At 37.3% G+C, this 24,482-nt stretch overlaps 2 long non-coding RNA genes across 2 annotated transcripts in view; one reads left to right on the top strand and one right to left on the bottom strand.

The window, feature by feature from the left end:
• The window catches only part of LOC123951114, a 124,691-nt gene that overhangs the window by 74,329 nt on the left and 25,880 nt on the right, over positions 1–24,482 (top strand). The window lies entirely within an intron of this gene.
• Positions 17,591–24,482, bottom strand: part of LOC123951115 — a 51,438-nt gene continuing 44,546 nt past the window's right edge. Inside the window, exons 2-4 of the long non-coding RNA XR_006820348.1 lie at positions 22,956–23,040; positions 22,402–22,523; positions 17,591–18,749 (exon numbers count right to left, since the gene is read on the bottom strand). This is a non-coding gene — a long non-coding RNA (uncharacterized LOC123951115). The remainder of the gene's footprint in view (positions 18,750–22,401; positions 22,524–22,955; positions 23,041–24,482) is intronic.

Here is a 24,482-nt window from a genome sequence, read left to right as displayed (position 1 = left end):
ATGCCCAGGAGCCGGCTGATGAAGACTTCCTGTTTGTTTTGAGTCACTGTTAGAGTGATAAATATACTTTAGCTTTCTGCTTCGAGAGGAAAGAAACCAGCTGCCCTGAACTACAGAGAAAAATGCAGAAATTCCACTGAATGGCCCTGTTATCATGGAGCTTCAAGGGCAGCATCAAAATGAAAACTATAAGCCAGGTCAAAGTAAATAATTTCCATATTAAAGCATCGTGCTGCATGCTTGGACCTAAGTTGTTTGTCTTTAATCATTTAGGCGAACACTGCATTTTTCACTCTTCTAAGGCCAGCTCAGCGATGTTTAGAGATTTTTGAAAATGTAAACTTACGCCACAGAATAATGGTGAGCTATATAAATAAACAATTATAGTTGTGGTTTTTGGATCTGACCACAAGCTTTTAATGCCATTTTTGCATGAGCATATAATGCTTCTGGATAAATGATAATGTTTATATTGTCGGTGGCATCCACTGTTGCACTGAGTCATTTACATATGTGATTATTTGGATATAGAGTAATGCAAGAACAAAAGAACACTATAAAATGATTGAAAACAAGACCAACAGGAAATCCTTTATAGCTCAAATAGCACTTCTTAAATAAAGCCATGGAGTTTTTGTGTTTTAATTTCATTTTTGTCCTTTTATTTTGAACCAGTTTTGGATTTAATGACTTGAATGTCCTTTGAGTGGAATTTCCTAACCCTGGTCTGAAGGGTGGTGAATTTAGGAAGCCTTATTGATCTGAATGTCTTAACTACTGCTTTCTGGCTTTTGTCTGTCTGTCTGTTTTTTAAGCTCAGTATAGACTTGACTTCCAGAAGGCATGAATTGGAAAAGATGGCAACAACTTGGATGTGCTTGGAGTGAGAATGAATCTCTTATTTCCTCCCAATAGCTATGGTATCTCCCAACAATTTCTAACAGTAGAGGAAGAATACACAGTCATGTACAAGAAGTCTTTTTGTCCAGGATAAAGGAAATGGTTAATAAGCAAGATGAAGTTAGGCTGACAATGACCTTTTAGGCCGTCGGATTCGTCATGCAGATGTGGAGGCAGCATGGTATACACTGGTCTTAGGACAATGTTTCTGGTCATATGTGTAAACTTGAGACTTGAAAGTGCGCATGAATTGTTGGATATAAGGAAGGTGCCCCAACACATTGGAAGTCAGTGATCGCAACGTCAACCCAGTGGTTTCCTGGGTGAGAGAATTACGGTGCTAATGGCTTTATGGAGATTGGGTTCTTATCTCATAAAAACTCATGTTAATTTATGTGTCATTTGGCAAATCATAAAGGAGGACATGCATTTAGGATAATCCAGCACATTAGTTAAAACAAAGCCAAATACTCTAAATATTGTTTTTGCTTTACAAATATGTGGGGCGTGGTGTATGTCTCTTTTATATTCTCATCTTACTGCCACAGCAAGAAAAGAAGAAAGTGTCTTTAAATATGATCAAGGAGAGGATGGAAGGATTAAAGTACTAAATAATATATTTTCTGTTCCAGTGGAGACCCGTATGCACATAAACCTAGAATAGCGTCAGAAAATGGCTGGTATTAGGAGGAGAGGGAACAAATAGTGGGGCCAGCATTTTCTGTGGGTAAGAAAGAAGGGTATAAAACAAATTTATGAGATAAAATATATTTGCAAAGGTAAGTATGCCAGGGGATAATTTTAATGGGTATATCAGCCTCTGTACTTTAAACAAGAGGTGAAAATTAAATAGAAATATAGAACATAAGGGTTTCGGTGAGGTTTTTGGTAAAATCTATTATTTAAAATAAATTGGAACCATAGCTGGGTGGAACCTATCACTTACCAAATATAAAAAGGCGTGAAAAAACCACCCATTACCTTTCTCAGTGCTATTAAATGCCAAGTATCTGGTGCTGAAGTGAAACTATTATGGTCAGATTGATGCTGTACATGTCAAGCCACCATTCTCAGCAATGGCAATTGCTTAGATTGTTAAAACTAGCTTTGGTTGTGATAGCACATTTATGATCCAGCCTTAAGGAATTCCACCCACTGACAGCCAACATCCACTTCTTCATGATTGAACAACCACACAAAAGTCACATCTTCTATTGCACATTACATTGCCATTTACAAAATGCTTTCGTTTGCAACATCTTCCATGATCCTTGGTTGTATCTGGTTCTGGTTGTAAACGGGAACAGTAACAGTTTATCATCTGTCCTGTGCCCTGGTGGTAGCTTCAGCAACCTGGTCTCTTTCAAGGGGGCAGAAATATTCCTCATGCTTCCTCATAACATTTCAGGAGCATCTTCTTTATGAAACAGATGCTGCAAATCAGTATTTTTAAGTATAGTCACTTGAAGCGAAGTGAAATGAAAGTGCGTTCCAGAGCAATTAACCCTCTTTCTCCCTGAACTTATCATGATGCCTCATTTCGGATCCTAGGAACTTTATACATTTTGTTGGAGATGGGGAAGCATAGGCCTGGGGAATAAGGATGGTGGGATATTTAGAATCATTTTGTCCTGGTAAAGGGTTGTAAAAAAAATAAAGCGTTTATTAGAAGAAATGGTGGTGGGGAGGGGGGAATGTTTTTCACACCTGTTTTCACACTTCTGAAGTGATAAGTCCAGCCCTCACAAAATAAAATGCAGGTTTCACACTGAACCCACCCAGGCATATTCCTATAGTGTCCTAAGCCATTTATTCTTTAAGAAGAAAGAGGCAGGGCGCCTGGCTGGCTCAGTCAGAAGAGCATGCAACTTTTGATTTTGGGGTCATGAGGTCAAGCTCCACGTTGGGTGGTTGGGTGTAGAGATGACTTAAATAAATAGAAACTTGAAAAAAAGAAAGAGGAAACAAGGTCTCTTGTATAAATCAGCAGCTGGAAAGGTCTCTGCCATCTTTGCTTTGTACTCCTGTCTTCCAGATGTATGAACCATCTGCTATATGTCGTGTATGGATCGCCAAGGCAATCTTCTAGGTCTCCGAAGACTTTGGCTCTAGATTAACAATCTTTTTCTTTGCCTTTTTTTGATCTAAATACTCAGTGAATCAGGCACCCGAGTTCCTGATTTTACCAATGAGATTCCCACGTCTTTTATATGTCAGATTCTCTTGGCCACTGTTTCTATCCTTCCCCAGTCACTCACTGACATGGATATAACTTATTTCTCACCATCTTTCATCTCTCAAAAGGGCTTATTTGATCATAACCTAGAGTCACAGATGTTGTAAGTGGAATTAACCTCAGAGATCATGTAGGGAAGTATCTAACAACCAACTCACAGAACTCTTGATTTACCAACCCTTCAAACTCGATCTTTACCATTTTTCTCCAGCTCAGTAATTGCCAACCTCATCTGTGCTGGTGTTGGAAAGAAAAACTAGGACTCATCTTCGATTCATGTTGCCTTTACCACCCTAGGTCTAATCTATCAGTAAATCTTATCTTTTTGCTATCCTGAACATGTCTAGTACTATTCCAAGAGCCACTGTGATCTCTTGCCTTGATAGAGTAAGAGCGTAGAATCCATCTCCTTGCAGCTTAATTTCTCACCTTTCCCTGTATTATTTTCTACAGACTACTTTTTGAGACTTTGTCTATTGATTTTCTTCCTTTGCAATTTTCTGGCTCTGCTCCCCTTACTAGGATGTAAGTTCCAGGAGACTGGAAGTGTTGGGTATAGAGTACACTATTTAACACATGTAATTGTGCCTGGGACATTGTTGGCTTTCAATGAATAGTTGTTGAATAAATTAATCTCCTCCTTCACAGACTGGAAATATGGGTCACAAAGAAGTTACATAAATTTCCTAGGCTCACCAGATTAGTTTGAAAGTTTTCAACTAGAGCATGGGTCTCTTGACCTAAGGAAAAGTGAGAAGTAAGCAGTCTTCTCAGCACTGCCAGGAAACCTTGTCATAGATTGGGTAGATCTGCCTAGGGAAAGAGACCTCATCCAAGCACCAGGAGGAACTCTGATTAGCTGATTCAGGGAAACAATAAGTAAAAATAACTTCCTTTTTTCCTTCCTTCTTTCCTTCCTTCCTTCCTTCCTTCCTTCCTTCCTCTCTTTCTCTCTCTCTCTCTTTCTTTCTTCCTTTCTCTCTCTCTCTTTCTTTCTCTTCCTTCCTTTCTCTCTTTTCCTTCCTTCCTTCCTTCCTTCCTTCCTTCCTTCCTTCCTTCCTTCCTTCTTCTTCCCTTCTTCCCTCCCTCCCTCCCTCTCTCCCTTCCTCCAAGGAACAAAGTTACCAGAGTTCTTTTAAGTGTAGAGTCCAAGCACCTGCTGTGAGTCTCAAAATCAAAGGTATAAAAAGTTTCTAGAAATTCACCTGGGTACTCAGTACCATGAGTGTCTCTAGAAAAAGGGAGGCTACTCAGTAATGGAACTCAAGCTCCAACCTACTGCCTTACCACCAAATATTCACTGCTGTACCTACTCAAGCACAAACCACCAGCTCCATGTTTACTCAACTCATACTTAGTGAATAACATACCTATTATGGCTTTTCTCCTCACAACTACAAATATTTTTGGAAAAAGAGTTTCAATGTTTTATATTAATCAGAATGCTACCAACAGCTAGATATTGAAAATTAAATTGGATTAATCTTAGCCTAGGTTATATATGAAGGTCTTATATGACCTTATATGGTCTCATATGAAGTACCATTGACATTTTGAGGCCTCTGAGGTAACTTGGTATGTGGTCCCTCAGGGTTTCACTTGCAACTAGGATGAATTTGCTTGAATAGAGACTCTATCTCCTTTCATTGTTTTGTATTGTATTTATCATCTTCTTATCTTCACTTTGTGCCAAACAGTTTTCCATGGAATGATTTATCCTAATAATTAAAATAAGGCAATATTCTTTTGGTGGATGACTGTTTTGTTTGAGTTATAAAATATAATTTGCTTTTTTCTTTGTACCATTGTTCCAGAAGAGATTCATCTTTAATTAGTTTGAGGTGTACTGTGGCTTACCTTTGTCTCCAAGTAAAAGATTTTTCTTTTTCAAAATCAGATGAATTCTGAGTTGACAAGGTAAAAAATCTGCAGTAAGATTAAAAATGCTAGGATTTTCCATTAAGAAGTTGCTTCTAGAAGTTGCTATAATTTAGCACTTCAGGTACTGAACACCTATTAAAGAAATGCTTGTTTGCATTATGTTAGATATAAATTAGGTGACTCACTTTCTCCATCTCTTTCTCTATATTTATTTTTAATCCTGTTCTAAAGCAGGAACTAGGAACAAATGAAATTAAAGCATTCTTTTGGTTTGATTGGTCTAATATTCTTCAATAAGCTGAGTATGACTCACAGCCTATCCCCCTTTTATTAGTAATTAAACTGAGACACTGAAACATTATGTAAACTCATAATAGCAGATTAAATATCAAGGCTGTAGCCCACTGAACAGCACAGCTATGTTTAAACTGATACCTTCAATCCTCAGATAATTTTAATATTTCACCTTATAGGATTGCTACAGAAAAATAGTGATTAAAACAATCATTGTATTTTATTTTCATTTTTGTTGGACAAGGGTTTTCACTTTGCATGGTAAAGAACATGAGATAAATAATGTGCCTCTAACATTTTGTTCTGTTTTGTTTTTGCTATACTGACAAATGCTTCTGTAGCATTTGTAGTGTGGTGGTGGCCATTTCTTCTTATTAAAAAAAAAATCTTTTTCTCTTAACCAAAATTATTACTATCCATTACAGGAAATTTAGAAAGTATAAGCATATAAAAGTAAGAAAGTAAGGAAAAACTCATAATCCCACAATGAAAAAGTAACCATTGCTAGTATTTTTTTTCACATGCTTCTAAACATTTCATCTATGCATGTTAGATTATGTGCACTTTAAAGAAAAATGTAACTCTTACTGTAACTTTTTAAAATATCCCTTTTCATGTAAGAACATATATTGAATATATTTCAGTGTCATTAAGTAGTCTTTCACGATGCCATTTATCTTGCTGTACCATTTTTTATTTAATCAATCCCCTATTGTTGAGTATTAGGTTGTTTCCAGTCTTTTTCAAGATTATAAATATTATTGGCATAAATGTTCCATGTAGCCAAATATTTGCCCATATTCTTGACTGCTCTTTTAGAATATATTTCTAGAAATGGATTGTTGAGTCAGTATGTACGGACTGTAGGCTTTTAGTTCATATTAGCTCCCTTTTCCTCAGAAATGTTACACTAATTCACATGCTAATTTGATTATGGCTTGTTATTTTGGTATTTTCATGCAGCTATTCCTTTTATGGCAACCAAACATACTGACTGTGAGGTGCTCTAAACTGCTCGTGTAAGAGGGTTGAAAAATAATTGACAAAATTCTACAATGCCTTGATTATTTCAGTTATATTAATTTGGCATAATTCTTTTTCTGATCTGCTTTTGGCTAGTTGTATCTTGATCCATCATATGTTTTACTATTCTTCCATAAGAGGCCTCCAATAAATTGAAAAAGGGAGCCTGTCAGTTGCAGTCTAATATGGTATATTAACACTCAATCCAAATTCAGGCAAATGTCATCTGTTAATCATAGGCCAATGTAAGAAGCAAGAGTTGTGAGGATATTAACCAGGAAAAGGTTCCAGGATAACTCTGAAGCAGAACCTGTAACCTATTCACCCAAGAGGATATCATACAAATTAAGGTGCTCACCGTTAAAACAGGCAAAGCTTCCAAAGCTCAGCCAGATTACCTGCTCAGATGGCATCAGTAGGAAGAAGGCTCAGACATAATTTCATCTCTTAATTTTATTTCTTGTCTCTTCTAAGCTTACTTCCTTTTTCTTTTTTCTTTTTTTTTTTAATCTTAAGTGGGCTATGGTAGAAATTAGGCATCATTGACACTTTTTAGATTCCAAATTGTGAAAAAAACAAACATTGATACTGGTATTTTCATGAGTGTCTCTTAACCTCTCTCTAAGTTTTAAAGTCTGTTCATGAGTCATGCACCAGCAGATAAAAACAATTAAAATATCAAATCTTACCCCGCTTCCAGCCCTAAAAATGTTTCTAGGCTCAAAAAGGAACTAGGTTCTCGGCAATTTTAACCTAAAATGCTTCTTCAGCTTTTCTTAGACTCTGGCCATCTCAAAATGCAACTGAAGACAAAATTGTCCCATAAGTTTAATTTTTGGTGATTGAACTTACATCTTAAAAACTAAGCTGTTTCACTTCCTTAGAAAAAGCAGATTTCTTGAAGATTGGTTTCCATTCCATGTTTGTGATTCCTAAAGCACCTAATCTTTAGTATATATTTGTGTGGAATGAATGAGAATGTTCTGTGGCCCCACAGAAGCAGGACAGGACAATTACCGGCACCATACGTGGTGGAGAGCACACCTAGGTATGCAGGGTCAGAACACCCAGCTTCTCTTTCCTGTTGTGCCAGCTGACTCGCAGGGTCACCTTTGACAGTTAATCAATCTCTTTGAACTTAAGTTTTCATAGTTATAAAGTGATGACACAAGTTTTCTTCTTTGAGAACAGATTGTTTTGAACATCAAGGGAAATGAAATAGAATATTGTGTAAGGTGATTAGTACATTTCAAATGAAAATTATTATTATTTGGAAGACATGTGTTTTCCTTATTGGAGTTCTTTATTCTTATTTTCCAGTGTTGGGGATGGAATGATAACTTATGTCAACAGTCTCTGTATATAGTCTTTTATTTTATCTTAAATTTTGTAAGAAGAGGTTTTTACTAAAAATTATATATATATAAATATAATGATTTAATTATTTTTCTCTTCCTTTCCTTCCTTTTTAACTGAAAGACAACACCCTTGTAGAAAAATACCCAATTCATGGATGAAGAAGCCCATGTAAACAGCATTGTAATCTAGGGATAGCACTCTGGAAGGTCCCCTCACACTTTCTCCAACCTGCTACCTAATTCTCCTCACCTGCAGGGGACCAGGATCCTGGATACCAGGATCCAACTCTATGAACTTATTTCCCTGTGATGTCATGCTAAAATGGAGTGGAGTCAAGGTGCCCACTAAGCTGTGTGGCAAAGCAAGTTGCTCATGGTTTCTTGGCACCAATTCTCATCTTTAAAAATAAGGAGGTTGAAGTTTTAAGGCACCCACCCGCATCTCAGCATTTAAAGATTCTTCCAAAGGGCGCAGTTTATCTAAGTTCCAACATGTTCTGTGATTTGTTAACTTAGGTGGAGCTTCTCAGAATCCATGTTTTAAATGAGAGGCAGTCAATTAACTTTATCCTCTCCCATAAATTCAAACAAACCATGAACCCTATGGACTGTGTGATAAACATGGTCCCAGGAGGAGTGGGTAAGTGAGGACTGATGCCTGGAGGAGGTGTCTCCTACAGCACTGGGAGGATTGCCTCAGAGGATTCTCCTCTGCTTGATGAACTAGTCAACATCACAGCAGCAGCAGCAGCAGCAGCAGCAGCAGCAGCAGCAGCAGCAGCAGCAGCAGCAGCAAATCCTTTATATTTTGACTGTTTTCGATCCATCATTCAGGTTTGGTATGGATATGGACTCCTGCCATTTAGCAACTAAAATACTGTCTGACAAGCGAAATGGAATACTTAAGTAATAAGATTAAGATTTCCTTTTGCCTCAGAGATACACTATCAAGAAGGAACCTATAGTTCTATGATTTCTGTCCTCAGAATCTGAATGAGATGAGGAAGAACAAATGAGGATAACTTCCTCCAAGAGTCAAAACAGTAAGCATTGCCACCTTCCTCCACAGTCTTGTGACACGTGCTCTGAGTTGAGTTTCCTATGGTTTTAAGAGCCTCTTAGCATGAGGGATTTATTTAGATGCTTTTATTTTGTTATCTCTCTTGAATGGTTTCTTCAAAGAGAAAGATTTGTATTTAATACCAACCAAACAGATGAGTGAATGACAACCTACTTTTCAATAGGACTAGAAACCGGATACTATACCCCTGAGGGAAAGTGTACAAATCTCCAGGATTCAGGGGACATGTTACCCATGTACTTCCTATTCTAGGCTTGAACAAAGACATACACCTTTCTCTGTGACCCGAAGTGAGGTTTTCCCCAAGAAGCTCATGTAAGTGAGGTGAGAAGTCAAGTCTCTTTTCCTTGAGAAACACTGGATAGAACCACATGGCCCCAAAAGAGAATAAGAAAATGATTGTTCCCAATCATGGTGGCTCCAAGTACATTTCTCAGATCATGGTTTTGGCTGCCCAGGATAAGGGCATGGTGAGCCACAAGTTCACAATGTAGGATTGTCACGTCTTGATTCAGCTTTAGCAGAGATAGGAGACACAGTTTCTTCTCTGGACTCTTGTGGAATGTGACTTTCAGCTCCTCCTACATGGAAAACCCGTATTCAACTGGCTATGGGCGTTGTCTCTCTGAAGCCTTGTTGCATGAGGAGAACACTTTCTGCTTACCTTTGAGAAAATTGTTTAAATACATTGCACTCCCAACCAGCATTTCCCCCAGCTCCTCTGATGTCAAACAAAAAACCCAAACCCCAAATCTAAACACCAGACAAGTAGCTTGAAAAATGAAAATAAATTTTCAAATCCAAAAGCCGTGTGCTTCTGTGATTGAAAATCTTTTTCTTAGTGAGTGGGAGTTGCTTTCATCATTGCTGGTCATATGTTTTTGTTTTTCATTTCTGGTGGAGAAGTTTTCTAGGGTATTTTTCAAACTTTCCAGCTTAGCAAAGCGTTGGCTAAAATTGAAAAGAGAACTAGGCGTTGGGTCGGAGGCAGCATTAGGTTTGTTCTGGTGGGGGGTGGGGGGGGGCAGGTTGCTGACACAGCGAAAATAAGACAAAACATTTGAAACTTCTGGCTTTGTACTTCTCAAATGCCTCTTTTAGAAATCGCTTAAGTCGTTATTAACATCCACCACCCACCTTCCCTTTTTGGTCCTGACATTGGGTAATAATAGATAATGTTGACATATGTTCCCTGCTGGTCAGAAATACTATACTTCTGTGAAAGGTAACATTTTCAAGCTATGACAAAATGTATTTTACTTGGACAGAACATTCGTTATTGGACTAATCTCAGAATGTGGGCTGTGGGGTAAAAGTTTTAACATTTTAGTTGTGGGAGAAAGTTTGTTGGAAGAGTAAAAGCATCAGTATGGGGTGTGTTTAGCTTTCACCATTTCTAGAGGTATTGGCTCGATGTCAAACTCTTATGTCCTTAGGAATGTAAAGGAAACATTCCCAGTATGTATGAAGAACAGCTGTCCATGGACACAGCAACTTTTAAAAATGATTATATCCAACTTTACTGCAGTATGGATTATGGAATCAAAAAATATTTTTCACTGTGTACCAAAGAGTTCTGTTTTACGGGCCAGTTTTAAAGCTTTTAACTGCATGAGACATATGTTGCAGTTCTGTTGTTTGTTCTCCATGTGATGTACTCTGAAATATGTAAAAGAGAGAGAAAGAGAGAGAGAGAGAGAGAGAGAGAGGAGAAAAGCATGCAAATTCTTCTGATCAAATGTGGTCCTCAAAACTACTTTTGAAACTAATTTAGGGGATGAGTAAGGAAATGCCCCAGCTGGCTTCCATGCTACTGAAGTCTGAACAGCCCTTTGCAAAACTGGAAAAATTGATTTTGTTTTGAAGGCTCACACAGACTTTTGTGTTGTGGAAATTGGACAGAGTTTTTATTGAATCTGGTCCTTTGTGTTTTATGACAGTCTGAATGGGTGTTAAGATTCCACGAATAAATCTCTTGCCGTTTCTGAGATTTCTGATATAAACATGGGCTCTGTCAATTTGTTCTCTGCACAAATGTCTTTTTGAATGTTAACAAACATGGCGCATTGACGGGTGGGCTGGCCAATGGGAGAGCAGTCTGCTGTACTTGGTAGGACATATTGGTGATTTTTCTTTTGTTTCTCAAAGTTGTGGCCATTGAGAAGTAGCGGCTGCTGGGGGGTCTGGTGGTGGTAGAAGAGAATGAGGACTCCATGACAAAAAAGAGGTTAGGCTGTTGGGGAAGTGGTGTTAAATTGCCTTCAATTGAAAGTCTGGCCAAGATACCACAATAAGGGGATTGTGGGCTGGCCCTCAGGAAATGAATTAGTTATCTTCCTCAGGGCCTCAGGTGAGTCACTGAGAGGAACATAGATAGTGAAGGCGAGAATACGTTTTAAAAATATAGTCTTCCTACATTCTGCATTAGTTTGTGATCTTTGAGTGTCCTTTAAACTAGAATGTCAAATGGATAATACCCTAAAATTAGTTTCCAAGTAAATACTGTAATTTAAAGCAAGGAAGGAAGAAAAAAAAAAGTCTCCATTTTTATAATAAAAATTAGGTCATGCTCTATATAAACACTTTTGAAGAAGAATCACGATTGAGTTTCAGGACATGTTATGTTCTACAATTAATGGTAGTGAAAAATTACATATTGTATAATTTGGAGTTTTCTAATGTATAACTATCATTATAGCTATCCTTCTGAACCTAGTATTGGGTTTTCATTTTGAAACACAAGTCCAAGTCTCAGTGGCCTAAATCTTATTCTTCAGATATTTAATGCCCAGACTAGAGATGTGATGGCTTTTTCTTGCATCAATAAGAATTTATTATGTGGTTAAACTGCCAAACAACATCCAACTCTTTACTTAGCTTGTACATAATTGCCCTCCTAGCGTGGTTAGCGGGTATATGGAGCCATTGCCTCACCATATTCTACCCTACATGCTGCCCTTCTTGGAGACTTGGTAAAGGATCTGAGTAGTCATTTTGGTGGAATTTACATTCATGATAAAATCAACGAGCTAATGGGGATGCTTCATGGGAGATTTTAATGCACTCTGTTATTGGCATTATAAATTGGGCCAGTTACTTGATGTGCTTCTCTTTGTGGGCCAAATTCTATCCTCTGTTTCTTACTTGAGATTCCCACTGAAGTAGTAATTACCAAGTGGAAGAATACTAAAAATGTTCAGCCAAATTCTGTTCTAAGTTGCTATCATGTAACTCCCAATGAAGTTAATTATGACTTAGTAAGAACTAGTGAGTGCTACAGCGTCTTAAGGGCTTTGGAATTCTGTGATCTGCCATCCAAGACACCAGGCCAACAGTCTGCCTTTAAATATCTCATTTTAAGAGGCAGATTGACTCTATAGAAGGTAGACATGGTTATTCTGTAACTACATATGAAATGGGACTTAAGTAGTAGAATTTAACATATTTGAACTCGAGAAGTTTGATCTAGTTGCAGTTTCCCTCTTTGGGGGAGTTTGTTTTATAGAAACTTTAATTCTCTCTTGCATCAGAATCCATTGTTATGAGTTACCTCCTGTCCCATTTTCCCAACATCCCTTAACTGTAATAATATGTAATTTTTATTTCCATTAATTGTAAAACATTTGCTTAAGTCATCACTGTGTAGCTATTATTTCCTGGAGCTAAACCATTATCTTCCTTAAATACAGATGTTTATATTATGCATAATATAATTCCTGTCATAAGAATTCATTATAACTTTTCAAAATAGTTTGGTCCTCATTTAGCATATGTCTCAGTTTAGCCTTTTATTATTTTTTAAATGGGAAAAAAGGGCTCCATGACCTATTGAATTTGTAGCCTTTTGTCATTGTGCTCATGGGGTAAAAGGGGCAGGCCATTGCCCATAGATTTGGTATGAGCAGAACATACTGCAGTTAGAACCATTTATTGGATTATCTCGGATTAAGTCTTCTGAAAGTTGGTATGTAGAACTGCCCAGCCTTTCAGATCTGCTGGTTCGTACCTGAGACTGGTGGTCCAGGGAGTTTCTTGAGGTAAACATTAGGAAGCAGACAGGTCAGGGAAGGAGGTACATAGTGACCAGTTATAGATCCTGTAGGAACTCCAAGTTGTGACTGGATTCACATTAAAAGCCATTCTACGTTAGGCTGCAGAGCAATCAACTCATCCTTAGAGAAGGCTGGGCGTGACAAGAACTGATTTTACTTGACTTCAGGGTTGCCCAAGTTCAAAACTGCCTTTCTATATGTTGCTAACAAAGCTATCAGGGTAAAAGGGGCATTGAGAATTCAATGTCAAAGTTACAGGTACTAGATATTAGGCTAGAAGAAACTTCCATATTTCCTCCCTCTTTCTTTCCCTCCCTTCTTCCCATCCATCCTACCTTTCTCCCTCCTTTTTCCTTCTATATATAAGCATTTATTGAGCTCCTAACCCACAGCGTCACGGTGACCATTGTATATAAACAAGAAGAGCCACAGTTCCTGTTCAGGAGAACTCATATTCCAGTGGGGATGATATTCAAGAAAAACAATTATAGATTTTATCTTACATACGGGTGCACTAAGGAGGGATACCCAGGGTGTGCCACTGAAAAGATTATGTTGTAAATCCTTCGTAATTAAATAAAAATAATTTTGAACTATAGCCAATGCAATGAAGACCAGCAAAGTTTTGATTTTGCCTGGGATAAATATTTATTGCCTTCAAAAAAACATTCAAAGAATTTCAGATTTTTTCTTAGTTTTTTGGTGCCCTTCTCCCCTCCCTCCCCAGTTGGTGCCATTAGCACATGATCTCCTGACCCAAGTTAGATTTTCAAAGACTTCCAAGAGTGGATGAGACTTGAATTGAATCTTGAAGAATTTGGAGTTATGTAAGTTATAATGAATTTGGTGAGGTGCCCTGGCTGGGGGCAGGAGAGAAAACAGGATTTTTGTGGGTGGTGTTATAGGTAGGCAAATTCTCTGTGAAAATGCACTAGGAAAAAAATGGTATTCATGGTTTGGTGTGGGTAGAGCCCATAATGGAGATTTGTGGGAATTAGGGCCCTTTGTGACATATTGAAGAATTTGAATGCCATCGAAAAGAAATGAGGAAACACTGAAAATTTTGAGTAATTGAATAATAGATTCATATTTTAGAATGAATAGCTCATTTGACAGTGTTGAAAAGAGATTTGGAAATGGGGTTAAGGCAATTGGGAGGCTATTGTAATACTCCTGGCAAATAACAGGAGATCTATAAAGATATTTTGATGGTTGAATCGCTAGGACTTAGGCAAATTTGAAAAATAGAGATGAGAGAGAAGAAGCCTCTCAGAATGACACTTATTTTTCTGGCTTTTTGACTGGGTCAACAGTGATTTTAAAATAAGAATTAGAAACATACCCAGAAGGGGAAATGGTGGATTCTGTTTTATGCACCTTGTACCTGCAGTCATTTTGAGACATCAGTAGGACAGCTCTGTTGGTTTAGCCTAAGAGAAAGACCCCATACCTCAGAGCCAGAAAGTTGGGGTTGAAAGGAGTTGTGAGGGCTGCTTCTGTTCCATATTAAGGGGTTTGGATTTCTTTTGTCCTATTTCATTTATTCACTACCACATTGACCCAATTTAGTCAGAGTTTGCAAATGTCTACTAATATATGTGGTTTGCATGTTAGCTAGCATGAATCTCTATTGATTATAGAATATTCTTTATCAGCCACCAACCCTGAGCCTCACGTTGAGCTGAACCAGCCTATTTTTGTGGCAATGATCCACATCTTCTGCTCTCAGGTAAACAACAGAGAAACATTGCTGTTGTCCATCACCTATGGCCTGATAAGTGGGGGTGAGGCTAATTGTGGAGGTTGGATCAGCAGCAAATAATTACCTTCTATTCCAATGGAGGTCCAGCTCTGTATAACCTACATATGCTGGCCTAGGTGGTTATTTTACTGACGGAAGAATAGGAGCTTGGGAACAGGCAAATAGACCCATTGTTAGATGAGGGCTTCTTAGCTGGGGGTCCATGATCTGCAAGAGCCAGACTGGCTTACAGGGAATGGTTAGAAATAAGCGCTTGGGGTCAGTCCAGTTATGGAGTCCCAGCTCGACCACTCAGCAGGTGTTAAGAAACATTCTTCAATTAAACTCTCTTATAAGAAAGTAGGATTGGTCATATCTACCTCATAAGGTTGTTGCCAGGGCAAAATGTGATACAGTGTGACACAGTGCTTAACAGTTTCTGGTACTTAGTATAAGTACATAAAATTAGCGAGTTTTAGTTTTATGGATGAATTTCAGAGAATTTGTGAACACCTGCCATTGTATGCATTGTGTTGTTAGAATGTGTGGAAATGCTTTTATTTTTGCTGGAAAGAGAATATATGGTTGTCATTGGAGTCTCAAGGGAGCCCTTTTAAAAACAACAATAACAAAGATTGAAAGCAAACAAATGAAAAACAAAGTAAAGATTAAAAAAGGTTGTCCTAGAAGAGGTGTTAAAGAGTGGCTTGAAAAAATAGAATTTATTTTTTAAGGGCAATTTTAGATTTACAGCAAATTTGAGTGGAAAGTAGAGAGAGGTCCCATAAAGTTCTTTCCCCTACGCCATCATGGCCTTGTCCACTTCAGCATCCTGCACTCGAGGGGACATTTGTTACAACCATTATTATCATCTCAAATCCATAGTTTACACTGGGGTTCACTCTTGGTGTGGTACATTCTGTGGTTTTGGACAGTTGTATAATGGCATGTATCCACCAGGATAGTGTATAGAGTAGTTTTGCTACCCTTAAAGTCCTCTGTGCTCTGCCAATTCACCTTTCCCTCTCCTCTGACCTGTAGCAACCACCGACCTTCTTACTGTTCCCATAGTTTTTCCCTTTTCCCAAATGCTATATACTTGGAATCTTACAGTATGTAGCCTTTCAGATTGGCTTCTTTCACATAGTATTATGCATTTTAGTTTTCTCTATGTCTTTTATGGCTTAGTAGCTCATTTCTTTCTGGCATCACATGAAAGTCTATTATTTGGATGTATCACAGTTTATCTCTTTACCTACCGAAGGCCATCTTGGTTGCTTCCAAGTTTGGCATTTCAGATTAAAGATGCTGTAAAGATCTTTGTGCAGTTTCTTTGTGTGGACATGTTTTCAGCTCTGTTGGGTAAGTAGCAAAGAATGCAATTGCTGGAACATCTCTTTCCTCTTGTGTTTTGTAACTCTTTCCAATCATCCTTTCCTCTGCAAACATTCCTAATACTACCCATCCTATCAGAGGAGTTCTTTCATTTTCTCCTTCCTCATCCAGGTACCAGGGCCATACTCACTGTTCACAGCAGCCCAAGGTCTCCAGTAGTATCCAGAATCCCATAGGAGGATTCTACACTGAATACTTTTCATCTTTTATTCTCCTCTGAACTCACTTTCTGTTCTGGATCCCATTTTCTATAGTCCAGATCTTAGTTGGGAAACTGAGAAATAAATTCTTCCTAATGACTTGATGGTTGGTATTGTTATTCCTACAAAATATATTTACATTTTAATAGGTTAGAATTTTCAAGGCAACACTTTCCATAGGGTGGGAAGGTTGGAGTGGAGATTTAGGCCATCTGGTCTACCAGTAATGGAGATATTTTTGGGTTTGGAGGCCTTTATGGACTGCAGAAATCTTCCTCTATGATTGATTGTTTCCTCTGTCTTGAATAAGAACCACACCTGTGAATTTTCATCCTTCTGTGGCTACTTTGCTAAGCCTCAGGAAAGCAACAAATTTACTTTGCCTTACTTAGTCTTTCAGCAAAATGGGAATGGCTTTCCACTTGCTAAGAACTATATGTAGTTCGATTCCTTTATTTTCCCTTTGTTTAAGGCAACTGGAAGATGGAACGTACTAAATGTTCTGAATTTAAGTATGAGATTTAAAGTACAAAATATCACTGCATAATAATAGATCAGATTTTTCAAGAAATCCCTTTGGGGAAGTTAAACTTCCATTTATACAACAAAAGTAATATTTATCTTGCCTCTTAATGTTATTTTGTAAAATCTACCTTAAAATAACACAAATCAGCAAAGCCTTCTTCCTTAAAGAGACCTTTTTAAAGGGAGTGAAAACACAGTTGTAACATTGCTTTTTGTGAGGCATGTGAAAAGAAAATCCTGGAAACACATGTTTATTTTTTTCAGTTCCTGACCACTGTGTTTGGAAAAACTGCCAAGTGTGACTTAAAACTTGCAAATACAGTAACTTGCTTTGAAATTTGGACCCATAATGTCTTAGGCTGTTTTTTTGTAGAAAAGGAATTGTTATGTTAACTTTGACTTCTTCTGATCACTCTGTTTCCCTGAAATCAGTTGCATGCGGATTAATAGGACAGATTCCAAAGAATGAATACCATAAATGTAACTGACAGTCCTTAATATACAAATACTGAACATGGGACATTATCAATTCTTGAAAGAAGTACTCTTTATGCTTTTATACAAGCGCCTAAGAACAGGTTTAAAAAAGGACATTGAAAACTTGCCAGACCTTCTTTGTATTTTGAAAGCCCACATCAAGAAGTGGTAGTAAATAGTTGTTTGAATATAAAAAAAAAAAGGAAACTGTTAGCATTGTTTTTTTTTTTAAGATAAAAAGTCCCAAGGAAAAGCTTCATAATCTTTGAAATATGAATATGTTGTTTAATCAGTTTGAAACAAATGACAAGTTAAAATCTATGCATCTGTATAAATAGACAAAATAGTTTCATTACCTGCTAATAAAATAAAGATAACTGGCTGTTTTATTGAGGGCATATTTCAAGACAATAATTTCTACTTTACATCATTTGATAAGTTGCAGGCAGAGTGAGATGGACATTGGTTTTGAATTTTCAAAGTTAAGAAAACATATATGTATATGTATTTTCTTAGCTTTGAAAAAAATATGTTCTAAATACATCTAAATACATTGTGCTTGTTTTTCAAATACAGTAACCAATCTTTAAACTTTTCTTTCTCAGCTTCTCCTTTTTATCTCTTAAACTGGAGAGTTAAGTATTAACATATTAATTTTTTTTTCATTTGATTTGCAGGCAAACATCATTGCTGCACATTTTTGATCAGCACAGAAATAGAAAAAAATATTTGTAAAATTGTCTGGGATCCAACAATGATTTGTCAGTTTCCTTGTATAATAAGAACAACTTAAAAAATAATATTTTATATTTACTAAAGACTTTCCTATGTATTATTCAAGTTTAACAATGGCCCATATAGGAGGTGTTATTATTCCTTTTGCACAGATGAGGAAAGAAGATAGAGAAATTAAGAGTGGAGGCAGAGATTCATTTTCTCTCTCTCCCCAAGTTCCCACTGACTTTAATTATTAACAAACAAACTCGTATTTTAAAACTGTTACTTCTGTCCTCTCTTTGGAGAATTCAGAATGAGGAAGCTATCCTGTTTCTTCATATTATTGGCAACTAATTGGAAGGAAGAGGGATTTATTTGTCAGATTGCTAAATGACAAGTCTTCCAAGGTTTATTTCATAAGTTTTAGTGAAATTTCTGATGGTATATGGCTCACCTGGATGTCTTATGAAAAATATGGATTTCAGGTCAGTAGGTCAAGAGTGGAGACCTAACTTTGCATTTCTAAGAATCTTCCACGGGTTGATGGTGCTGGTCCAAGGATCACACTGGGAGCAGGGAGGTCCTAAAGTGACTTACTTCCATTTCATAGCACTACCCCTGTGGATATACCATTTTCTCACCTTTTCCTCTAGGTGGGAAAGCACTACAGTTTTCCAGGTCTTCTGCTTGTCATCAGTGGGTGAGTTTCATTCAGTGTTGATGAGGGAAGGGGTAGAGTTTCCATTTTGCCTTGGATAGGAGTGTTCTCCATTTTTCAGTTGGTTCAGAGCGAGGAGGGAAGAGGATTATGACCAGACCAGCAGTCTATTTTCCAAGAATCTGCTTTTATGCCATTGGGAGTTTACATTCTAGAGAGAAACAAATAGAAAGCATGTATATGGTATATTATTCAGAGGTTTCATTTTTTTGATAGGTGGGCAGGCAAGCTTTCACTGAACAAGGAACCGTGGAAGATTAAAATGATGGGGTTAAAAGGAACTCATTTAGTGCCTGACGAATGGCACGTGCTGAAAAATACTCCTTTCCCTTTCCTCTGTACACTTGAAGGGGTGGCCTGTATCTGTCTCTTGTGTTCAGGGCTGGGAAGAGTGTTTCCCCTTTGGTGGGAACCCATGAATTTTGTGTCTTCTGTGTGATATTGGAAGTCCAATGGCATTTGGAAAATCATCACAGGGACTTTAGCAGATCTCCTGCCCATTTAGGCATGGGCACTTTCCATAGGAGTCTGTCACCAGTAACAGACGACAATCCTTCTGGGGAAATTCACTCTTTTCACCAAATAATTAAAATTGCATGAAATTTTGCATGCATGAAAATGCATGAAGTTTTACTCTGAAGTTAGGAAAAGGCTTCCAGTTCTTGTATTGATCGACATTCTCCTGGGCTTCTCCAAGTTGAGAGAATGAGTTTTAGAGATTCATGGATGAGTAATTTGATGAAGTGAACAGCACAGAGCCTGGCACATGGGATAATTATTTTTTGAATAAATAAGAGTGGTTGATGGCCTGTTAAATAGGCATTACCTAATGAGTGAGGCATGTAAGCGTCCTCTTTTATTCTGGGCCAGTCTAGCTAAGGATGCTGTTTTGGGAAACACCGTAGCGGTGATGCTGGGAAGTGCGTTTCTAGTTGTAAGTGTGTGACATAAAGTTGTTGTTTGGATCATCACTTATCAGCTTTGGTTTATTAGTATGTATAACTTGGTCTTAAGTGAAGGCTCTATTCCGGTTTTCTGTAATTGCACAGTAAATGAGACTTGCCACACTTACATGTCAATTTCACAGAAGTCATCAACTAGTCACCAAAGAACTTATTCAGAAAACCACTGTAATAGCTATTTGTTTTAGGATTGACTCTTAGCTGTTTGAATATGTCTTTCACTTTGTTTTCATTATAAATGTATTACACATATTTCTAGGTCAACATTAAAATAATCTACAGCTAACTGAGCTAATTTGGCACTCTGACACACAGTGTTCTAAAATGGATGTGCTCTGACTTTCTTGTTTCAGATTTGAGATGGTCAACTGAAATACAGTTGACTCCCTCTTTAGTTTCTTCATCTGTAAACCGGGTGTAGTGTTTTATTCCTACAGAGCAGGCTGTGACCATCAATTAGGTATTTGTTTGCAAAGAGCTTTGATAGCTTGCAAGAATGACCTTTTATAAAAACAGGATACATTGTACTTATCCTTACAGTATTTTCTTGATTTTAATTATAACTCATCTTTTTTCCAACCGCAGAAAAAGAACGGAAAAGGGAAAATTTGAGTACAGAGGGTAGCACTGATTTCCATCACAAAAAGAGATTCTACAAAACTTTGGAGGGAAGTCACACACAGTATAGGCTGATCCTGGGTGGGTCTGGTGTTAAATTTAAGTGTCACCTAGAAGGAAGACAGCAGAGACTCCTTCAGTGTACCTACTCAGGACTGGAAAACAAAACCCACAGTTGGTGTATATTATTATATATTTGTAAACTTAAAAATTCATAGGTTGTCATAAGTAGAAGAGGTTTTTAGATCTTCTACTTTAACTTCATCCTTTTATAGATATGAGGAAATGGAGATTCAAAAAATTTCTATGACTTGCCCCAAACTACACAGAGAATTGCTTTCCTGATCTCAGACCTGTGATCTTCTGTTGGTATATGACTGGGTCTTAGGATACTACACACATCATTTTCAAAAGATGTAATACTATTGAGATATATCCTAGTACACCAGGCTAAGACTTTGGGATCTGTTTTACTGTGGCATGTAAGCATGACTTGTTTGATCTAAGCTTCTTTAAGTTAATTTCTGTCTGTGTTATCAGTGCTTAGGGTACTTATCTCCCTTAGGTTTAGGTTTCAGAACTGGACTCTGGCTAACTTAATACAAAAAAAAAATAAATCCATATATAACTAAAGGATGTATTGGAAAGACATGATGCAGAAGAAAAGAAGAGGCCAAACAATCAGGCTCAGAATGTTTTATTTTTTATTTATTTTTAAAAAGATTGTATTATTTGTTAGAGAAAGGGAGAACGAGTGAGCACAGGAGCAGGAAGCAGGAGAGCTGCAAACAGAGGGAGAAGCAGGCTCCCCACTGAGCAAGAAGCCCAATGTAGGACTCCATCCCAGGACCCTGGGATCATGACCTGAGCCAAAGGCAGACAATTAAAGGACAGATCACCCAGGCATTTACAGGGCTCAGAATGTTTTACACCAGCGTAGTTGCAGAGATTCAAGTAAGAGAACCTAATATAGCTCCGTAGTGGACAATGCAACTCCATTCATTGACCCGTATCTTATCATCCAGGAAAGCTACATATTTCAGGGTCGGAGGATCTGACTAGTCTATGTTGGTTTATGTGCCCACACCTTGGCTAGGCGTGCGGTGAGTGGGTAGGGAGTACACGGAACATTCTGATGGACAAATTTCTACATCTGGACGTATAAGAAAGGAATAGTTCCCAAAGGAGGTAAAAATTAAGCAGTTGTTATCAAAAGAGGGAGGCATGGATTCAGGGCAACAGAAACATACATATGTCCCAGAATCCAGTTCACTACCTTAGATGGGAAAGACTGTCATGTGTACAAATTTTTACTTTATAACATAAATTTAAAAAAATTTCAGATATTGGCATCCAGTCTTAGTTGATAATTTTCACTTTGTTCATTTATCTAATTCCAATTACATTTAGATTTTTCTTATTCCATTCAAGTCAACTAGAGCAAATATCATAATAATAACAAGGATTTTGTTCAGTTTGGTTATAAATATTCATTCACTTGGTCAGTTCATTTATTCAACCTATATTTATAATAGAATTTGAAAACACAGGATTCAATTTCTGACACTAAATTGGCAGGGGGGAAAGGCAGAGTTTTGTTTTTTTTTGACTAAAATATTTTACACAACAGACTAAACTAGTGGCTTTGAAGCAGTATTGGGAGGTAGCTCTAAATTCCCAGTGGTTTCTGTAGATAGTGGGGAGACAGCCAACTAGTTCGGCTTCAGTTCCTTTCTGCCTCTACCTCTCCTTACCTGCTATTCCATTTTTCCACCTAGCCCTCGCCATTTACTTCAACCAGAAGAGTTTCTGTGTTGTTTGTTTGGTATCTGAGCAAAATTTCCTTTCATGGAAAACAAAAAGTTTTTAAAATTACTAAACAATATGTTATTGTGTTACTGTATTCACTGTTCACGTACTTATTAGATTTATCGAATAAGTATCGTTCTAGTCCTAACCCTGGGTAATAGGGAACATGTCTATGTAGGCGTGGAAAGCTCATCTTCTTAATTAAAAACAAACAAACAAACATGTAGAACCTATCTGGAATAAAATAGAGAGCGTTCACTGTGGATGAAGGTCTAGACTATTCCTGCTGGGGGAATATTGAGACAGGTAAAAGACAGCCCTGTAGTTTAACTTAGTTGGAAAGACAAACCAAACATATAAAATAAGAAAAGCCAAGTGAAGAACTGACTTTAGCAGGCAGTACCCAATACTTACAGACTCAACCACCTTGTCTCCATCTGGAGGGAGTTACAGGAGAGGGTTTGTGTATCATCAGCCCAGGCAGGGGGCCTTCCTTGATGATGGCATATTCTGTTTGGGTTTAAAGTTCTAGGAGTCTAAAGATATTTAAAAATATGTCAGAAAGTCCTTTTCTGTTATAGATTATTTCTGCATCTCCAAATCATGCAAATTCTTTTTTTTTAATTAATTTATTTTTTTCAGCATAACAGTATTCATTTGTTTTTGCACAACACCCAGTGCTTCATGCAATACGTGCCCTCCCTGTTACCCACCACCTGTTCCCCCAACCTCCCACCCCCACCCCTTCAAAACTCTCAGGCTGTTTTTCAGAGTCCATAGTCTCTTATGGTTCGCCTCCCCTTCCAATTTTTTTTTTTTTAATAAACATATAATGTATTTTTATCCCCAGGGATACAGGTCTGTGAATCGCCAGGTTTACACACTTCACAGCACTCACCATAGCACATACCCTCCCCAATGTCCATAACCCCCTCCCCCTCTCCCAAATCATGCAAATTCTTAAGTACCTTTTGGATTTGGGGGCAAATATGAAAACAGTATTTAAAATAATCTCATCTTCTCTCTCTGCCTTTAATCTGACCATTTCCAGATCTGAAATGAAAAGCAAAGTTACATAATTATATTGTTGTATATGGAGGGTGAAACGTTTTTATTTGGGCTGTCAAGAAGAAGCAATGTTAAATTCATAAAAATCAAAATTGCACAGAAAATTGGAGTTTTTGTAGCTATAGATTTTACTCTGAGTTTGATCTCTGTTATTGTCTGTGGAGTGATGTCTGACTCTATGATTTTCCATTATGTCTGTGTTTGAAAGCTTGGTTCTGTCCTCCCTTCATTTAAACCATTCCTAAAGCCATTTTCCAATGAAATCCCACCCAGTGAATTGACTCACATCAGAAGAATTCCAGAAATAAGAACAATTGTGCTCTTTTTGTCATTGATGTAATGGTGTTTTTCAGCATACTTTACTAGTCATGAGCGATACTTTGGCAGGCTGCTGAAACAACCCTAGATATCTGATTGAGTTACTGACTGCTACCTTCCAAAGGGTACCTCTGGGGAAGAGACATTATTTTAGGAACATTCTTTATTTCTTAACTTGAGGATATTATCTGTTAACAAAATAGTAGATTAAAAAACACGAGAGTTTTTTTTTTTTAAGTGTATCTGAGGAATATAATTGCATATATTTAGAACACCAAGTTCTAAACATACAGAGTCCTTAAAAACAGAGTAGTATACAACACTTGATAACTCCTGGACTTGTCCTTTTATGATTTTGGTGTTTTGTTACAGCAACCTTAATGAATGAAGTCAGAAATAATCATTATTAACATATCTGCAGATTCCCTTCTCATTTTTTCTCTGGATATGTTTTTATCATTTGAAAAGTGGCCCTTATCATGAATATCTAGCTTTTATTTTTTTTTAAAGATTTTATTTATTTATTTGTCAGAGAAAGAGAGAGAGAGAGCACAAGCAGGGAGAATAGCAGGCAGAGCAGGCAGAGGGAGAAGCAGGATCCCTGCTGAGCAAGGATCCTGATCGGGACTTGATCCCAAGACCCTGGGGTCGTGACCTGAGCCGAAGGCAGACACTTAATTGACTGATCCACCCAGGCATCCCCATATGTAGCTTTTAGATTTTAGTGTTACCTTGTGAGAACAGTTTCTTAGATGATCTTTAAAAATCACAATTTTAAGTGATTAAATAATATTCTATTATACAGAATAATAAGAATGTAACTTATTTAAATATTTCCTATTATTGAATGTTGCTTGAATTTTTTGTTCATTATAAATAACATTTCCATGAACATCCTTCTACATATATATTTAATAAAAGTATAATGGATACATTCAAATATATAAATATTTTAAAAGAATTTGAAGTATTCTAAATGCTTTTCTGAAAATTTGTAACAATTTACCTGCCATCATTATTGCCTCATAGATTTGTGAAACCCAAATCAAGACTTTCTTTTGCATTTTGAGCTGTTACTCCTGCATAATAAATGGGCAAATTCTCGCTAA

Source organism: Meles meles, chromosome 9, assembly GCF_922984935.1.
Source record: "Meles meles chromosome 9, mMelMel3.1 paternal haplotype, whole genome shotgun sequence".
Taxonomy (NCBI): Eukaryota; Metazoa; Chordata; class Mammalia; order Carnivora; family Mustelidae; genus Meles; species Meles meles.
This window is presented reverse-complemented; position numbering and strand designations above follow the sequence as displayed.